Consider the following 19,037-nt stretch of genomic DNA (forward strand, 5'->3'; position numbering starts at 1 on the left):
GCCTCGTACCTCTTTCTAATAACAAAATACACACGTTAGTAACTTCAAGGAAGGTAATAAAATCGAAGAATTAAATTAAATAATTGAAAAAGAGATTTGGGACCAAACCCTCAGAAATATCAAACCTTTCACGTCTAGGGCGAAGGCAACTTCGAATTATGCTAGGTGTGTCTATATCTTGTGAATGCGGAATTTTGTGTTTGAAAAGGCTAGTTTAGAAAAGAGAGAGAGAGAATCAAGAATTTCTTTATGAGAGTTGATTATTAAAAACGGAGGTTTTTGGAGTCTATTTATAACAAAAATCAACCGGATTTGATAAAAAAGAATCAGAGTTTCAAAAAAGAATAAAACACGACGCTATCACCACACAAGCCTCTGTCGCTGGGCGACAGACGTGTCGCCGTAGAGATAGGCTTGTTGCCAGGCAACAACCTGTGGTGCGGCGCTGCAGACAGTTTTTTCACACGTTTAGATATTTTGATAAAATTTAAGCGTACGAAGGGTAAAACTGTAATTTCCTTTAAAACACTTCTTTTATTCTAAATAAAACTCTTAAAATTAACTTATCAATGCTAATCACATTAGGATTCAAACGAACCTTGTAGAAGATTCTAGAAGACTATAATCAATCCTAATTGCATTAGGAATGATAAATCATAATAGGCCCTCTTCTAGATCATTGGGCCGCATATAAAGATCAAACCGGGCCCAGTTTAGTAATTTGGCCATAACTTCCTCATTATTTATCGTAATTAGGCTTATAATATATCGTTGGAAAGCTCTTTTCAAACCCTATCCAACTAAACCATTATTGGACCCTTGCCATGGACCAAACTAAACTGGAATAGATATTTTCATAAAATAGGTTTTCAAAAACAGTGAGAAAGAAGAGAATTAAAACTAACCGCAACACTAGACTTTCCACACTTTCACTTCATTCGATTATTATTCGACGTGAAAGGTATTCATCACTGGGTTTGGTTTTGGGGAGACACAAATGGGTGTCTACAATACCACTCAACAAGTTCCCATACCAATCATAGAAGACAACGATGTTGTCAAACAACTAAAATAGACTAAGATCGAGATGAACGTATGGAAACTCTTAGTAACATCCCACGAGCATAGCTTGTAGTAATGAATGCTTTAGCTAAAGTAGGAATAGACTTAGAAACCACTCCTAAGGGGTTGGCTAACTTTCTCACGAGTGATCTTCCTAGCACCATCAATCTAATCACCTTTACTGACAAAGATTTACCTCCTGAAGGTGGTAAACATAATAAAGCCTTGAACCTCACAGTGGTGTGCAAACAAATGAATGTCCCAATCACCTTTGTAGATAATGGGTCGGCAATTAATGTTTCTCCAATTAGAACTGCGAGGATGCTAGGAATAAGGAATGAAGACTTGTCCCCATCAACAAAAGGCATAAGATCTTATGACAATACTCGTCACCAAGCTCTTGGAACTATTACTATGAATGTTACAACAGGGCTTATTGAGCATGCTACTACTTTTCAAGTGGTAGACATCAAAGCCTCCTTCAATCTATTGTTGGGAATCCCTTGGCTTCACAACCTTAAGGTCGTCCCCTCATCCCTTCATCAACATGTTAAGGAAATATTTAGAGGACTTCCTATCACGATTGACGCTTCTCCTATGAGGATCAAGGAAATTGATAAGCCTCTCATAAATGTGGAGCATGATGAGGATTTATGGGGCTTCAATGTTGAAGAGGTTTCTTTCATCGATAAAGATGAGAAGACCCTTCTTCACTACAACCTCCATTCGAATATGATAGTCAATGGCATTCTTAGAAAACAAGGACACTTTCTTAGAATGACTCTAGGAAAGAAAAAGGGAGTAACAACACAAATGGGATTGCCTGGCCTTCCTAAATTAGATACTTTTGGACTTAGTTTCCAACCCATTCAAAATACTATAAGCAAGCCCGGGAAAAGTCCAATGCACGGAGGAATGCTCGTACCCAAAAGAAAGCAATCCCAATGGATCGTTACCCTCACACTTTAAATGGAAAATTCATAAAAGAGGGAGAGAATTATCCATTATATGAATATCCTGAATCCTTTGTCAAAGATAGGGTGAGACAACCAGGGTTTGAAATCTTTTTGGATTGCAACTTCATAGATGAGATCCCAACTCCTATTCACAAAGAGAAAGCACCCCCATGCTTTGACTTTAATGTCATGGGACTCCTCTTTGGCTACGAGAAGAATGAGCCTAAGAGTATCGACCATAACTCTGCGCTTATCTAAACAGTCTTAAAAATGAAAACTTTGATCTCACAAAGCTCATTACTCCTGCAAAAGGATTAGTTCGAGGATGGGGAAAGACTGTGAAGGTGACTACGCCAAGTGGAAGAAAGATCTCTATAACAACAGGACAAGGACCAATGTTTGATAAGTCTGAATCGTCTAAGTCTGAGTCCGAGTCTGAATTCAAGTCTTTTTTAGTCAAGTCCTCTAAACCTTATATAGTTGCATCTCCTTCTGTCCTTTCTAGTTCAAAATCTACTCCTAGGATAGTTAGTAGTCATGTCCCAACGAACATTTCTTTATTTGATGTAATGGTTTCCGAGTTCAATAACATGTCTTCATTTGCTTACTCCTCGTGTCATTATCTTAATCAAAATGACGAGCGTTGCTTAACTAACAATGAAAATGACAAAAAAATAATTAAATTAGTGGAAACGCTTGAAAATAAAACACCAGTAATTGAAGACACAAAAACGGTTGATATCTCAAAAGATCCCACTATTAAAAGAGGTTAAAATTGGTTTAACTCTTAACAAAGAATAAATAACCGATTTAATTAATCTACTAAAGGAATTCATTGATGTGTTCGCTTGGTCATATGAAGATATGCCAGGAATAAATAGAGAAATAGCTCAACACACAATACCACTACTTCCAAGAATGAAACTTGTAAAACAAAAGTTAAGTCAAATGAAACCCAATGTAGCTCTTAAGATAAAAGAAGTTCAAAAAAAAATAACTGCAAGTATTATCAGGGTATTTAAATACCCTGAATGGGTTGTAAATGTGGTACCAATTCCTAAAAAGGATGGAAGGGTAAGAATAGGGTGTTGATTACAGATATCTAAATAAGGATAGTCTAAAGGACGGCTTCCCTTTACCACCCATCGACATTTTAGTAGATAACACAACAAATCACGTTCATGGATGGGTACACAGGGTACAAGCAGATTCTCATGGATGAAGAAGACATGGAAAAGACTACATTCATAATACGTTGGGGAACTTATTGTTACACGGTGATGCCATTCAGGTTAAAAAATGCGGTGCCACTTACCAAAGAGCAACGACTGCCTTGCTCCACGACATGATACACAAAGAAGTTGAAGTGTATGGGGACGATATGATTGTAAAATCAAAAGACCGTCCAGGACATCAGATAGCCTTAAGAAAATTCTTCGAAAGGCTAAGGAAATACAACATGAGGTTAAATCCAGCTAAGTGTGCTTTTGGAGTCACCTCGGGAAAACTCTTGGGCTATGTCAACAGCTCTAAAGGAATAGAGATAGATCCAACCAAGATCAAAGCAATCATGTCAATGCTATCGCACAAGACCAAGAAACAGATTTGGGGATTTATTGGCCGATTGCAATACATAAGTAGGTTCATATCTAAGCTAACCACAATGTGTGAACCAATATTTAAGAAGCTCAAGAAGAATGTGCCAGTAATATGGGACGATGAGTGTCAAAAAGCCTTTGACAAAATCAAAGCCTATCTCACTAATGCTCTTGTATTAGCACCTTCGCTTCCAGGAATCCCTCTTCAATTATACTTAACAGTCATTACAGAAACAATGGGAGATATGCTCACACAAGAAGTAGAAGGTAAAGAAGACGCCATCTACTACCTAGGCAAAAAGATGCTTGAGTATGAAGTACTCTACACACCTCTTGAGAAATTATGCCTCGCGCATTAGTGTGGCCACAACCAAGTTAAGACACTACATGCTTGTCCATACAGTCTATGTAGTATCTCAAACGGACCCACTTAAGTATCTATTCGAGAATTCAACACTTAATAGGTGAATATCAAGATGGATAGTCAATTTAGCTCAATTCAATGTAAGGTTTACGCCTCAAAAGGCTATTAAAGGAACAATGGTCTCAGACTTCTTAGCGGACTTTCCAATAGAAGATTCGACACCAATACATGAGAATGATTTTCCTGACAAAGATCTGATGGTTACAGAAGATGATACTTGGACGTTATACTTCGACGGAGCTTCCAAGCAAAATGGATATGGTCTAGGAGTATTAATAGTATCACCGAAAGAAGAGCACGTCCCAATCTCAATAAAGTTAGATTTCGACGTTACCAACAACGCTGCTGAATATGAAGCATGCGTGGTAGGCCTCGAAACAGCTTTGGCATTGGGAGTAAAGAAACTTCGAATATTCAAAGATTCTTCCTTAATCATCAACCAAATTTCCAAAAGATGGAATGTAAGGAGTGAAATCTTAGCTCCTTATCAAACATATTTGGAAACTCTTACCGATCAACTCAAAAAGGTAAAAGAAACATATCTACCAAGAAAAGAAAATCAATTTGCTGATGTCTTGGAAAAACTAGCCTCAATGGTTAGAATTCCTAAATAAATTGAGCAAATGCCTTTAACAATTGAAAAAAGCCACAAACCGACTTAAATACAAGCCATAGAAGATAACGAGGTATTTCAAGAAAAAGAAGAGGAGGAAGAACCTTGGTACACTGACATCCTCAACTATGTCACCAAAGGAGAATATTCACTCCACACTAACATGAGAGCAAAATGAGCACTAAGACTTTTGGCTTCCCAATATGTGCTCATAAATGACGAGCTACATAAAAGGGTACCTAAAGGTAGGAATCTCATATGTGTAGGCAAAAAGGAAGCTCAAAGGGAAATGAGAATAATCCACGAAGGAGTATATGGAAATCATATGAATGGCAAAATGCTAGCTCAAAAAGTAATGTGCCAAGGATATTATTGGACTACCATGAATAGAGATTGCCATTAATATGTAAAAAGATAACCTAAATTCCAAGTATACGCTAACCTACAACACGTTCCTCCATCACTTCTCTATATTTATACATCACCATGGCCATTCTCAACATGGGGGATAGACATTATTGGAAAAATCACCCCTCCTGGGACAGAAGGCCATGAATACATTCTTGTAGCAATTGATTACTTCACAAAATAGGTTGAAGCAACGTCATATGAAAAACTCACCACAAAGCATGTAGCACTCTTTATTGAGAGAAACATTATATGTCGATATGGAGTCCCACATGAAATGATAAGTGACAATGGAACTCACTTCCAATCAGAATGTGAAGAATTGCTTCAAAAATATGGCATATTATTCAACACCGTCATTCTTCCCCATATAGGCCTCAAGCAAATGGTGCAGTAGAAGCTGCCAACAAAAACTTGAAAACTATCATCGAGTAAATGACAAAAAACTACAAGGATTGGCCTAACAAACTCCATTTTTCTCTTTGGGGTTACCGCACGTCAATTCGTTCATACACGGGAAATACACCGTTTTCCTTAGTCTATGGAATGGATGTCGTACAACCTGTAGAACTAGAAATACCTTCCTTATGCATCGCTTTGGAAAGTAAACTCGATGAAGTAGAATGGACTAGAGCGAGATATGAAGAGCTAATTCTACTTGATGAAAAATGACTAGAAGCTCTACATCACACTCAATGCTATCAAACTCGCATGGCTAGACACTTTAATAAGAAAGTCCAGACAAGAAATAACAAAGTAGGATAATTGGTGTTAAAAGCATTGAGGAAAAATGTTCTAGACCTAGGAGGAAAATTTAGGCCTAATTGGTCTGGCCCATACATCGTCAAAACTATCCTATCAAAAGGTGCTGCAAAACTAATTGACATGGATGGTAATGAGTTCTCAATCATGATGAATCTTGACCAACTGAAGAAATTCTACCCATGAAGACTTGAGTAGTATACTCAAAAGAGCTATGTTTGGCCTAATTCCTAAGGAAAAAATACGTAGGCAACCCTTTATGGGGCGCGACCACTATAATTTTTACAAATCTCGCACTCCAACATCAATCCACCAAAGCAGAAACAACGACGAACAAAAATTTGGACCAGAGCGCCACGACAAACTTTGTCGCGCAGCGATAGGTTCAAAATTCCAATACCAGTTTATTTTCGTTGATCTGGGCAAATTTCGGTGTATTTTGAGAATTTTCGACTTTCGAACTCGAACTATTCTCGATTTATTCAAGTCGTTTTCATTGCTTTAATAAAATAGATTTTTATTTTAGAAGAGTTAATTTAATTTTTAAAGCTGAAAAATTGCATTAATAATTATTTAAAAAATTACATTATTAATGGAATTAAAAAAAAGCTTAAAAATAAAGTTAACTTGAAAACAAAATAAATGTAAGTAAAGCAATGCTCTAATCAGTCTTCTCTTTTCTAGCCCTCTTCCAATTTTTGTCTGCGACCTCTTCATCATCCATCTCTTGAACCAATAGGGATCCCTTAGATGATTTGCATAGAATTTTTGTAGAGATAGTTTCCCATTTAGCCATCACACTATGCTTCTTTTCAACCCATACTTTATTTTCCGTTGAGTCAACTTTCATACTCGATGGCTCTAACCGGCCCTGAGTGATATGTTCATTTTATATAGTATTTTACCCCCGTCCTTTGGTCATAATTAGTATTGTTTTTGGCTCTTTAGAGCCACTTTTATTACTAACTGGTGTTTTCTAGTGTTTTCATATATTTGGTTGACTTTTGTAGGAATTTGCACTTTTGGAGCATTTTCCCGAGATTTTATGGAATATCTACGAACATTGGAGATGCACGACCATCCTTCATAGCCCAGGGCCGGTTAGAGACATCGAACCGGTGATTAAGGGCTCGGTGTATGTGATATCGGGGCATTTGGACCAAGTATTTAAGATCCGCAGATTGGCCCGAAGAATTGGAACCCAATCAAAGTCCAAAGAGTGGCCCAAGAGTGCCGCCCGGCCAAAAGAGCTCCCGCCCGAAGGCGGGGGAAGCAAAGATGACGCCCAAACTCACGCCCGCCTGGGCGCGAGAGACACACTTGATGAGTAAAAAGGAGCCCCCGATCGGGCGGTGCCTCGCCCAATCGGGCGCGTGTCATTATTAGGCGGTTTAATCGTCATTTAAGTTTGTTTTAGTTTAGGATTCTTGCTTAATATAAATACTTTTCCGTTAAGCGAGTTAAGGATCTTCTTTTACTCTTTCTTAATTCTTCTCTTAGATTTTCTCTCTCTACTTAGCTTTTAGATTAGTTTCACTCTAATACTTTGTTCTTAACTCTACTCTTAATTCCAAATTACTTTGGTAACAATTTATTTTCTCTTAATCTCAGTTATTTATTTTAATTCTTTCATCATGTCTTATTTTATTGCTTTGATTAGTTTATATTTAATTATACGTGAGTAGTTTTATTTCTAAGGTTTGTGGGGATCCATAAATAATATGAAGGGGTAATTTATTGTTGTTGATTATCAATGCTAGATTAATTTCCTATTGATTGATTTAATGCTCTGTGACTAGATTAGGCCTGATCTTTTATGCATGAGTTTGACAATATTGATTCAAGATTCAAGAGATGAGAAATTGATGTTTAGGTCTAGTTTCAATAGGCAGGTTAATTTATAAATGGTTAAGTCGAGATTCGAGAGATGAGATTTAATACCAGTAGATTAATTATGTGATTTTAATACATAGAGAAAGCCCTTTATGATCTAATTAATTGATGCATTGATGTTTGATTATTATGCCTTACCCTGGAATATTATTTATTGGTGAACCTATGCCCTAGGTCTTTTATTCATTGATTTCCTCTATTCTTATTCTTCCCTACTTTTACTCCTATAGTTTAGTTATCCTTTGATTATAATATATTGGTTACTTTATAATTTAGATTGCTTGAATTAATTAGGAATAGAAAAACCAGTTTCCCTATGGATTCGACCCTACTTCCCCATCTATTATTAGTTAGTGGTTTTAGGAATTACTTTTGATTATGTGATACCACTTTAGCCTATCACTGAGTCAACTTGCTCCATAACAGATACCAAAATTGCTTGACCCTCTTGAATGTTTCCACTAGTGAGGAGGTATTGGCTAAACATGCAAAAGAGGAAAGCCCTCCTCTTGTAAACATGAAAAAGACTCAGATCGTTGTCTATCAAAATAAAAACGAGCAAATTCTTTCAAATTGATCACATTCCTATGCACTATATCCTTCAAGTCCCTATACCTAAGATTGAGGAGACGCTCAAAATATTTATAATAATATTCGCTCACCTTAGGAATTACCGCAAGATCTAAAGAAGGAAAGCCAAGAATGGCACCAAATTCTTCCGGTAAAGGAAAAATTTCATCATAACCTAGTCTAAAGCAATGGGTATTTGAGTCCAAATATTCTAAGGCGGTATGAACAAAGTCCATATCAAGATCTACCCCCTTAATACCATATAAACCCCCCAAGTAAAAAAAAGTCAAGCTCTTTCCTCTCCTTGGAAGTCAAAGACCGACACCACTCACGAGAAAAATCACGAAAAGTCTTAGCCATGACTACTTGGTTAAAAACTAATAAGCAAAGTATTTTTAATCTGCGCGGATTATGCTAAAAATCAGCAGATTTGAGGGCTATTTATAAATAGGGATTGACGCAAACCAAATCCTAAACGGATTCGGGAAAATAACATTATCGTGCTACGATAAGGCTATTATAACGCGATAGGCATATCGCGCTGCGATAACCTGCTCTCGCCTGTGGCAGCGTCACGCGTTATATATGCTGGTTGCGTTTCTTTCAACATTGAATCAGTTTTTACTTTGACTTTACGGTTTTTTATCCTTTGAAAGCCTTATCTAATTCTATTTTTGGCAACTTTCACTCAAATACATATCCCATATTGATTATTCTTAAGTTTAATTAACTAAGCTTATTTCTAATCAAACTTCATTTTATTTTTCATTTTTTTCTATTGGGGAGAAAGTCATCGGATACCCTCCATTAGTAATAAAATGACGAAAATTTTTGCGCAAAAATTTGTCATAATTTTTTCACACTCACATGCACATAAAATAAAAATAATAAAATACAAAAAATTAGAATAGACATAATAACAAAAGTATGTATATACAATATGTCTAAATATAAGTGTCATAGCAAAGTCCTATACATGTCAAATAAAAATGAACAAAGGTACATCTATGATCCCAGAAGATGAATACCGAATGTGTTGTAAAATTGTAAAGTCCAGGGAGTCACCTCCTGCCTAGCATCAGCCTCTCCATTCAGAGGAAAAGAAATAGTAGGGGCAGTCCAACCGGGCTCACCCTGATAGGGGTCCTGATAAGGAGATTGCTGCGACGACGAGCTGACCTCATACATCCCACTAGCCGTGAAAGGAATCGGCACCGAAGCATCCTGACTAGGGGGCTGCCTAACCTCCTCCTCAGTAGGGGAACTAGAACCCTCTATGACGACCTCATGGTCTAACCCCTCTCGTCCGCCCTGATCCTCAACCGAGGTGTGGCGACGTCTCGATCCAGAGCCAGACCTTTCTTTCCTACTCTTAGGTCTCATGTGAGTACGCGTCGGAGGGACATGCTAAAATAGAAAAGTAAGCCAAGTTAAATACAAAGAAAAGAGGAAACTAAAATAATCAAGTGTAAACAAAGAGACATACCTCTGCCACATCGTTGTCAGATGACACAACACATGGTGGCTCATCCTCACGAGATGGTAACGAAAGGCGCCCATAGCCTTCGCCATCCTCGTCACCACCTCGCGAGAAAACAGCAAAATTAAAAGAGGTTAAAAGCAATTGAAAAAATGCATATAGAAAAGACCAAGACGTAGCTTACCGAAGTCTGATGGTGGGGAATCGATCTCTCCACCAGACGCCACTCCTCGGGGGCTGGAGGTATCACACTAGTAGAAAAACGTACATTTGCGTCGCCTTATTTTCGTCACTCATACAAAAGAACGAAGCAAATGCTTTTTTTTAGCATCCTTAAAAGTGATTTGCGTCGCACATTAACTAAGAAGTGACACAAAAGTCAGAAACATTTTAGCTTTCTATTATTCATCTAACTTCTAAATATTTCACTTGTGAATCCGTGACAGAAATCATTCCCATTTGTGCTTAATTTATCTTGTTTGATTTCTTGTATCAAAGGTGATTCTTGGGATCAGTTTGTTTTTTTAAGGGGTTTTTTTTTCTTGTTAATATAAGAGATATTTAATAGTATTGAAATGAAAGAAGCACATCTTTGGCACACTTTCTAGTTTCCACAGAGAATAACATGAAGGTGTCTATTTGGCATGGTGTCTAAGTAAGTGGGTACAAAAAGCTTGACCTTGTTTAGAAATTGGCACTTGAAAAGGCCTAGAATTCTATAACTATGTGTTTTCCTGTTTAGTAACTTTTTCACCCCTTGATGTTATCATTTGCTCGGCACAATTAGGTGTTTGTTCCATTCCTTTCATGATTATAAGCAATGCGTTGCATTGGATGAGACTTTAGCTTAGGCTCTCTTGCTCTGCTTAACCCTCCATAATTACCAGAAAAAAAAAAAAGAATAAAAAAATTGTGGCATTTTTGTAGATTAAGTTGGACTCGAGTTTTGATCTGTTTTCTTTCTCCAAAGCCTGTTTGACATTGTTATTTCTTAACGTGTTGATTTTATATCTGCAATAGAATTACTTTCTGAATAAAAAGCCATTCATATATGTTATTAAGTGGCATTGTACTTTTGGTGTTCTTGTTGTATGATAGTGAAGATGAAAAGTTAAGGTGTGGATATTCAAGTTTCCGAGGAAAGAGAGCTAGCATGGAAGATTTATTTTTATGTCAAAATGTCTAAAAGAATGGGAAGACTGTGTGCCTCTTCAAAATATTTGATGGTTATTAGCATTCTGTTTTTGTAGAATTTGAACTATATTATTGTCCATGTTTGTATGCATCTTGCAAATCTCTCTTACATATTAGCTTTTATTACCTTAAAATGTCTTTGACATTGAAGTTGTATTATTTGTGGCTTGTTAGTAATCTTAGTATAGAGCATATCTTTATTTAGGAAATGCTTAATTCAACCGTATTAGCTATAGCATGAAATTTGAGGTTGATTAATACAATCTAAGATAATATTCGAACACCCTTCATTTTCTTATAGAGTTTTCACTTATGTGAAATTTTCTAAGGAGATGTATTAATGATTTTCTTATACAACCCCAACTCCTAAACAATACTATCTATACCATGAAATTTTAATTAGGAGACATTATTTATCATAATACAGCTACTCATGAAGGAAAAATAGTCACTGTTAGGTAACAAAGAGTATTGTGAAGGCTATGTCACTAAATAATTATCTTAAATTATAGCATGGTGATACATTAGATAGTTTCCTCACTTTAGATAGTAGTTGTTGATGTGTACTCTAATCATTCATCTTTCCCATGACCATACTTTGAGCACTATGGCCCATTTTTTTTTTTTATCTTCCTTTTTTTTCCAAGGTCAATAGTTATAATTAGTGGAGTTTTGGTAGATTATATGAGTGATTTTATCGATATTTTATAGTGAGTCATTTTATGCGATATTTGGTGTCTAATGATAATTTCATATATTAAGAGAGACTAACATTGCCATTTTGTGTTGCGTCTTGCGTGCAGCAGGATATCCACAAGACCACAACCTTCTTAAGATCAAGAAACATTGAATATTAATTTATTCACAAATTTATCATAGCTTATGAAGGCTTGTGTGTATAAACACTACCCTTTTTCTTGTTCAAGAATCTGTGAATTTTTGGCGGTATGTGGTTGGTTAATACTTAATATCTTATCATAATCCTTTTGCATAAGATTCAAGTACTAATTTGTTCAGTTTTTTATTTGCAGTTTAAAGCTGTTATAGGTCCTTCTACTGTTTAAGTTATGAGAGCAGGAGCCTTGAAGATTGGTGACATCGCTTGGACTATTGACAACATTGTTCAGTGCAAGCTTTATAGGCCTGGATCAGTTGGCTTTGTTTCTAATCAGTACGTGGCTTAAAAAAGTTTTGTCCGTGAGGATCTTATTAAGGTATGAGTTGTCAAATTTTCATTTTTGTTTGATAAATACAATTTTATGTTAGCTTCAATCTTGAATTAAAACTTTCCTCTTGTATATTTGTTGTGTTAATAGGATTTTTCAAGAAATACACCGTACATCGAGGAGGAGATAAATGAGATTCGAGATATTTGGGCAGAGTATTTTATATGTAATGTTGAACTTTAGATTTACACTTACCAAATGTTCGACTCTTGTTTTGGATTATAGGCTTGACGTGAATGAATTTGGTTAATTGGTGTTGAGATGATGAGTATAATGTCAATGATATTGAGATGTAAACTTATTGGACAGGTTGTTAATATAATGTCGTCATTCCCAATTATATGGGTAGGCCAAAATACAAAGGAAATTCTGCCGAAATTTACATTTGCATTCATTAATATTGCATTTTAATTTCAATTATTGGCGTTAGCATATTACGTTATACCACTACCAAGGGACACAGGTACTACAAACATATACAAGCAATTTTTATAATTAAAAAAAAATAAACACATCATTTGCGTCACTCATTAAACAAACAAGTGACGCAAATAACTCGCTTTGTATTGTCTAGTAAGCTATTTGCGTCACTCCTCTATAAACAAGTGACGCAAATAAAAAAACAACAAGTTGCTCAGAACAGCTATTTGCGTCACTTGTTTATAAAGGAGTGACGCAAATAACTCTTATTTGTGTCACTTGTTTATAAAGGAGTGACGCAAATGACTCTTATTTGCGTCGCTCATAGAAGCGACGCAAATGAGCCTTTTTCTACTAGTGTCATCTCCTCTGTGGGTCCAAACGACCCTTGGTAGGTGATAGACATAGGTGAAGGTACAAACTCCGCATCAGCCACCTCCTGCAGAAATAAACCTAACGGTTAAGGTCATCAACGGCTACCAAAAGATAAACAAATCAAATAAATAAAGCATACTAACTCCTCCTCCTCCTCCAAAACATAAGGCGGTGTAGCCAATCGCGACAAGAGCTTCCTAGCATAATACTAGGACGGATGGCTATGTCTTTGCCAACTATAACCAACCGCAGATCTCTCCATATGAGTCCAAAGAGCCTTTTGATCCATCATATGTGGTGGAGGACGTCGCGGAACTACGAAAAACTCCGTAAAGTGCTGAATCACAACTCTCTTACCCAAGTACACCATAGCGTCATATGTCCCTTGGAAATAAAGATGATGGGCTGACTACGCAAAAGCTCGCGTTTGAATGTCCAACTCAGCCCATGGACGAAAAAGAGGCTCAGGCCCCTGTAAAAGAAATAGCCATGAGTCAGAATCCTGGGGAACAAAACAAAGCGAACAAAAATGACAGCAACAATGCATACCGAGAGAAGTGCCTCATGAACAAGTCTGGGACTATTCAAGCTAGGATAACAGCCTCCCAACAAGCAGCAACTTGGAGCCCTCGTGGCGAAGGCCTGCCTGGCGACAAAGATGGGAGATACTCATAGAACCACACCTGTAACGACGGGGAAGGGTCAGCAAAAGCTAACATGTATCAAAAGAAAGCTTCTAAAAGCTTAATATACCTCTACGATCCTCTAGAAGCTAGAAAGTGTGACCTCCTCCTCATAGTCACGATGGCAACAGACGAGTCGTAATCCAAGTAGAAAGTCATCATAGGCCAAAATGGCCCAATCAAAGGTCCCGACTTCTCGTAGGTCGCGAAGAGCAGGTAGATAATAGAGCAGCGCTCGGCTACCCTTGTCAGGAGAAAAGGACCCTGACAGTAGAGTTAAAACAAAAATGCTCACCCGCTGCTCAGGGGTGGTCACATCATCTCGAAAGGCCTTTGCAAGCAGAGACCAGCGAATGGACCGGCTGCTCAACTGCACTGATCGCAACTCAGCATGGGCCCGAACAGCGATAGGTTCCAGCAGTTCGTCCACTGCAAGTGACAAAAGGGTAATATCCTTACCCAAAGGAACTGCGATTGACTAGAACTCTAGTCTAGTTATCATCGAGAAGTCGAGGGGAGTGATAGTCATCTAACCTAGGGAAAATGGAACGTATTTGTGGTGTCCCAAAAGAACTGCACCAAACCACGTATGATAAAGCGGCTCGACTGCAAGGAGTAGAGGGCTCGAGTGGCCTGCAGCAGAGGAGTCAACCCGCATGACTCCCACAACGCGCGGAGCTCCGCGTTGTTGATGAAATAGGTCTCGTACAAATGACTAATGGTTTCGTTGCTTGAACCGTGGCAACGAACCCGCTCGTCGTCCATACCGAGCCAAACGCGCTCCAAAATGTAAAACTTGGGCGCGAAATACAGGTTCTGCCCATCCGACTCGGGGAACTCCCCAAGGCTAGTGGAAGTCCCTTCGCTTGCGTTGACAAACTCGTCCTCCCGGTGAACCCCGCAAGAACGAGAGCCGAAACTTCGATGATGAGTCATGTTAATTATGTTCAAGAACATAAAAACAGTGAATTGATGGTTCTATAGTATCTAAAGTTCGCCTAGTCGCATGATACTATGTTCGTCAAAAACCATAGTACGTAGTACTAAAACAGAGCATTTTCTTGATTCCACAATAACAAGAAAATTTGAGCAATCAGATAATTTCTTGCAATATTATGGCAAATATTGTGACAAACTAAGCATGAAAAACAAGCAAAAACATGTAGAAAAAGCCACATTATGCTCACGAACTCAAGGTGTTTATTAATGGCAACTTGCTTGTTTCTTCACCAAATTGAGCCAAACAAGTTTTAAAATACTCCTAAGGCAATATACAAACATAAACAAGTGTTTTTAGGCAAGAAATTCGACAAACAAAGCAAAACAAGAAAAATTGATTTCAAAATTTTCAAAAATCAGCGAATAAAAACACACAAAATTCGCACAAAATAGTGTGAGTTTGAGGAAAACTTGCATAGATCAACAAACTAGAGATTACAAGCTTCAATTTGCAAAACACTTGAGCGAATTTTGTTGAGAAACGAAGGAGAACAAGCCAAGAGAAGTTTTCGAGCGAAAACGGAAGAAAATGAGGTGCTGCGGCGAAATGGAGAAGAAAGTGGTTTAAATCCGGAAAACACGATTCCATCCCGACGCGATAAGGTTATCGCGCTGCAATAACGCTACCGCAACGCGATAAGCCTGGCGCGTCGCGATGGCACGTGCTGGCAAGCGATGGCCTCCTTTCCTCAGTGACGCAACTCCTTAGGCCCCATATTGGTTTATGTGGACCTTATTCAGAATTGGGTTCCTTTGTATGCTAGTTAGCCCCTATAAGCAAGTTGACATGTTTAGTTTTCAGCTCAATTACAATCTCTTTAAGCGATCGGCCTATAATTGTCGTCTCACTTAACTTAAGCGCCTAACATTGGCTCATCGCAAGCACCAAGATATTGGTTCATCACAAGCACCAAGATATTGGTTCATAGCAGAATATGGCAAAGCAACAACACAACAAACATTCAAGCAAATTAAAGCATAGGCAAAGCATTAGCAAACTGAGGATTGTTATAAGCGGAATGATCTTTGACGACGTTCCCTAAGATGTGGAGGGTTTTCACAAATAGCTGAGGATCGTTACAAGCAAAAATGATCTTCGACAATGTTCCATAAGATGTGGAAAGTTGACACAAACAACTTAAGATGACTACAAGCAGAGTCACCTTCGACAATGTTCGCTAGTTGTGGAGAACTGTCAAGAAAATGGGAGATGGCTACAAGCAGAGTTATCTCGGACTATGTTCCCAAGCTTGTGGAAGATGGTCTCAAAACAGCAGAAGATCGCTACAAGTGGAGCAATCTTTGATGGTATTCCCTACCTTGCAGAATATTGTCACAACAGAAATGAAGGCAGTTAAAAGCAGAGCGGTCTTTGGTGATATCCCCTAACTTGAGGAGGGTCGTCACAAATGCTGCAACAAACAAATTGGTTACTCCAAAGAAGTGTGCTCGACAGTGCAAGATACGCATTTCTAACTCTTTTATCTGTTTAACTAACGCTATTTTGTAGGTATCGGCGTTACAAGAATGATTTAGGATCGCAGAACATTCTGAATCATTCTCCGTCCCTATCGCTACTTTGACTTTTGTTTTCGAAACTTACATTTCTCCAAACTCATCAGTCAAAGTAGAGGCTTATATAGACACCTGATTGTGTCTCCTCAAAAACAAAACCTAGTGATGAATACCTTTCATGTCATTTGATTATCGAACGAGGTGAAATGTGAAAGAGTCTCGTGATGCACCCGTGTTTAATAAAAATACTTCTTTCTGTTTTCAAAAATATTTCTTTTCGTACCTTATTTATGAAAAATGTCTAGTCTAGTTTAGTTTGGTCCATGATATGGGTCCGATAATAGTGTAGTTGGATAGGGCTTGAAAAGAGCTTTCCGATGATGTATTATTATAAGACCAATTCCGGTGAATAATGAGGAAGCTATGGCCAAAATACTAGATTGGGCCCAAAATGATTTTATATGGCCCAATTATCAAGTAGAGGGCTCATTAATTATCATTCCTAAAGTTATTAGGATTGATTTTAATTTTCCAGAATAATCTAGAGGGTTATTTTAAATTCTAATAGAGTTAGGATTAATAATTATATTTTTATATTGTTTTGAAAAGATGAAGAATTCAATTTGAAATGAAACTAGTGTTTTAAGAGATAAAGTTGATTTTAATTAAGATAATTATGGAGTCTAATTACCTAATTATACTCATACAGAATTTTTATCCTAATCTCGCCATCGCGCTACGGAGAGCCTATCGCGTCACAATAGGTCTGTCGCATTGCGATATGGTATGTCACATCGCAACAGCCATATCGCATCGCGATAACTCTATCACGTCGCGATAGGGGTTGTTTTACTTCGAGTCAAATTCTGACTCTTTTCTAAATGTTTCGGGTGTTTTCTCTATAAATAGGGGTGTTATTCCCCGTTATCAATCATCAAAAATCATCTAATTCTATTCTCTCTCTCAAAGCTAGAAGCTTGTTCTTTTTCCCTCTTTCTAAGCCTTCCCTTTTGAAAACAATACCGCATTCACGAGCCTTAGACGCACCTAACCAAGCTCGAAGTTGCCATCTCCCAAGACGTGAAAGGTTGATAATTACTGAGGGTTTGGTCACAAATCCCTAATTCAATTATTTAAATTAATCGTTTGTTTAATATTTTTATTGAAGTTACTAACGTGTGTATTGTTTTGATAGAATGAGGTACGAGGCAAAAAAAAGTGAGTAATTTTATTGCTATATTTCTTTAGAAAGCATGCTTAGATTATTTTAATTCCTAGTATCATGTTAGGATGCTTTCCGGTATCATGATTAGGTTGCTTCCAATTTTCTTCTATCATGTTAGTATCATGTTAGGGCTAAAGATTTGATTTTTAATGTTTAGTGACATACTAGGATTTGTTATATATTAATCATGTTAGTATTAGGGATGTACAGAGTGCGGTTTAGACCGCACCAAACCGCAAACCAAACAGCAATTTTGCAGTTTGGTGCGGTTTGCGGTTTGAAAATTGCGGTGTGGTTTGGTGTGGTTTGCGGTTTGGTGCGGTTCCGAAAATTATTGAGACCAAACCGCACCGCAAACCGCACTCTAATGCAGTTTGCGATTTTTATATCATATTTTCATTAAAATTATATAAAAGAATTAAAATATATGAGCTAATTTTTTACTATTAGTTAATTAAAGTTAATAAAAAGAGTTTAATGTTTAATTATCAAATAATAATTATAATATAAAATAAAAGTGTTGTTTTAAAAAGAATAATTACAATTTTAATAAAATACAGCTAAACCGCAAACCGCACCGCACCAAACCGTATCTTATAGTGCGGTTTGGTGCGGTTTTTTTAAAAGTGTGGTTTGGTACGGTTTGAAAAAATTACGATCCGCACTTTTGCGATTTGGTGCGGTTTATGATCCAAACCGCACCGCGAACACCCCTAGTTAGTATCATGCCTAGGATCATGCTATTATTATTATGCTTTGATGAGATTGAGGATATTATTATGATGATGATGATTGGTTGTTTTAATATATTGTTGTTGCTTCAAATCATTGTTATTGCTTGATCACGACCTTTCTTGCAAGATTAAAGGTTTTTTGTACTTGAAATCATGCTTAATAAGATAATTAATAATTTTATTTTAGGCTAATGTGATTTTAATTCAAGTGGTCACCAATAATTGAATTGTTTGTGCATTAATATTTAACCAACATAGATTAAACAGGTTTAGGATTAATATATTAATTGTATGTTAGTCAGAGAGCGCACATGAATATCCTCCTACCAACCCTCGAACCCCTGACCTTGTTAGGCTTGGAATGATCCTAACCAACAAGACAAAGGGAGGGCTGGTAGAGCGCACATGAATATGAGAAAAATAAAGTAGATGCCTATTTTTAGGGTAGGTTCAATCTCTTTTAGATTGGATTTGTACCTTCATCCTGATATGTCTATTTTATATAGTAATTTACCCCCGTCCCTTGGTCATAATTAGTAGTGTTTTTGGCTCTTTCGAGCCACTTTTATTACTAATTTGTGTTTTCTAGTGTTTTCGTAGTCTTTGTTGAGTTTTGTAGGAAATTACGCCTTTGGAGCATTTTCTCGAGTTTTTCGTGAAGCGACTACTAGAATTAGAAGTGCACGACCATCTTTGAAGCCCAAGGCCGGTTAGAGTCATCGAGCCGGTGATTAAGGGCTCGGTAATTGGGATCCCGAGGCATTTGGACCGAGTATTCAAGACCCGAAGAGGAAACCTGGATTGGGACGAGAAATCAAGCCCAATCGAAGTCCGAGCCTCAAAGTGAAGCAAGGGCCCGATCGGGCAAGGAGTGGCCCGATCGGGCGCGGCGTTGCTTGG

Source organism: Chenopodium quinoa, unplaced genomic scaffold (assembly GCF_001683475.1).
Source record: "Chenopodium quinoa cultivar QQ74 unplaced genomic scaffold, ASM168347v1, whole genome shotgun sequence".
NCBI classification, from domain to species: domain Eukaryota; kingdom Viridiplantae; phylum Streptophyta; class Magnoliopsida; order Caryophyllales; family Amaranthaceae; genus Chenopodium; species Chenopodium quinoa.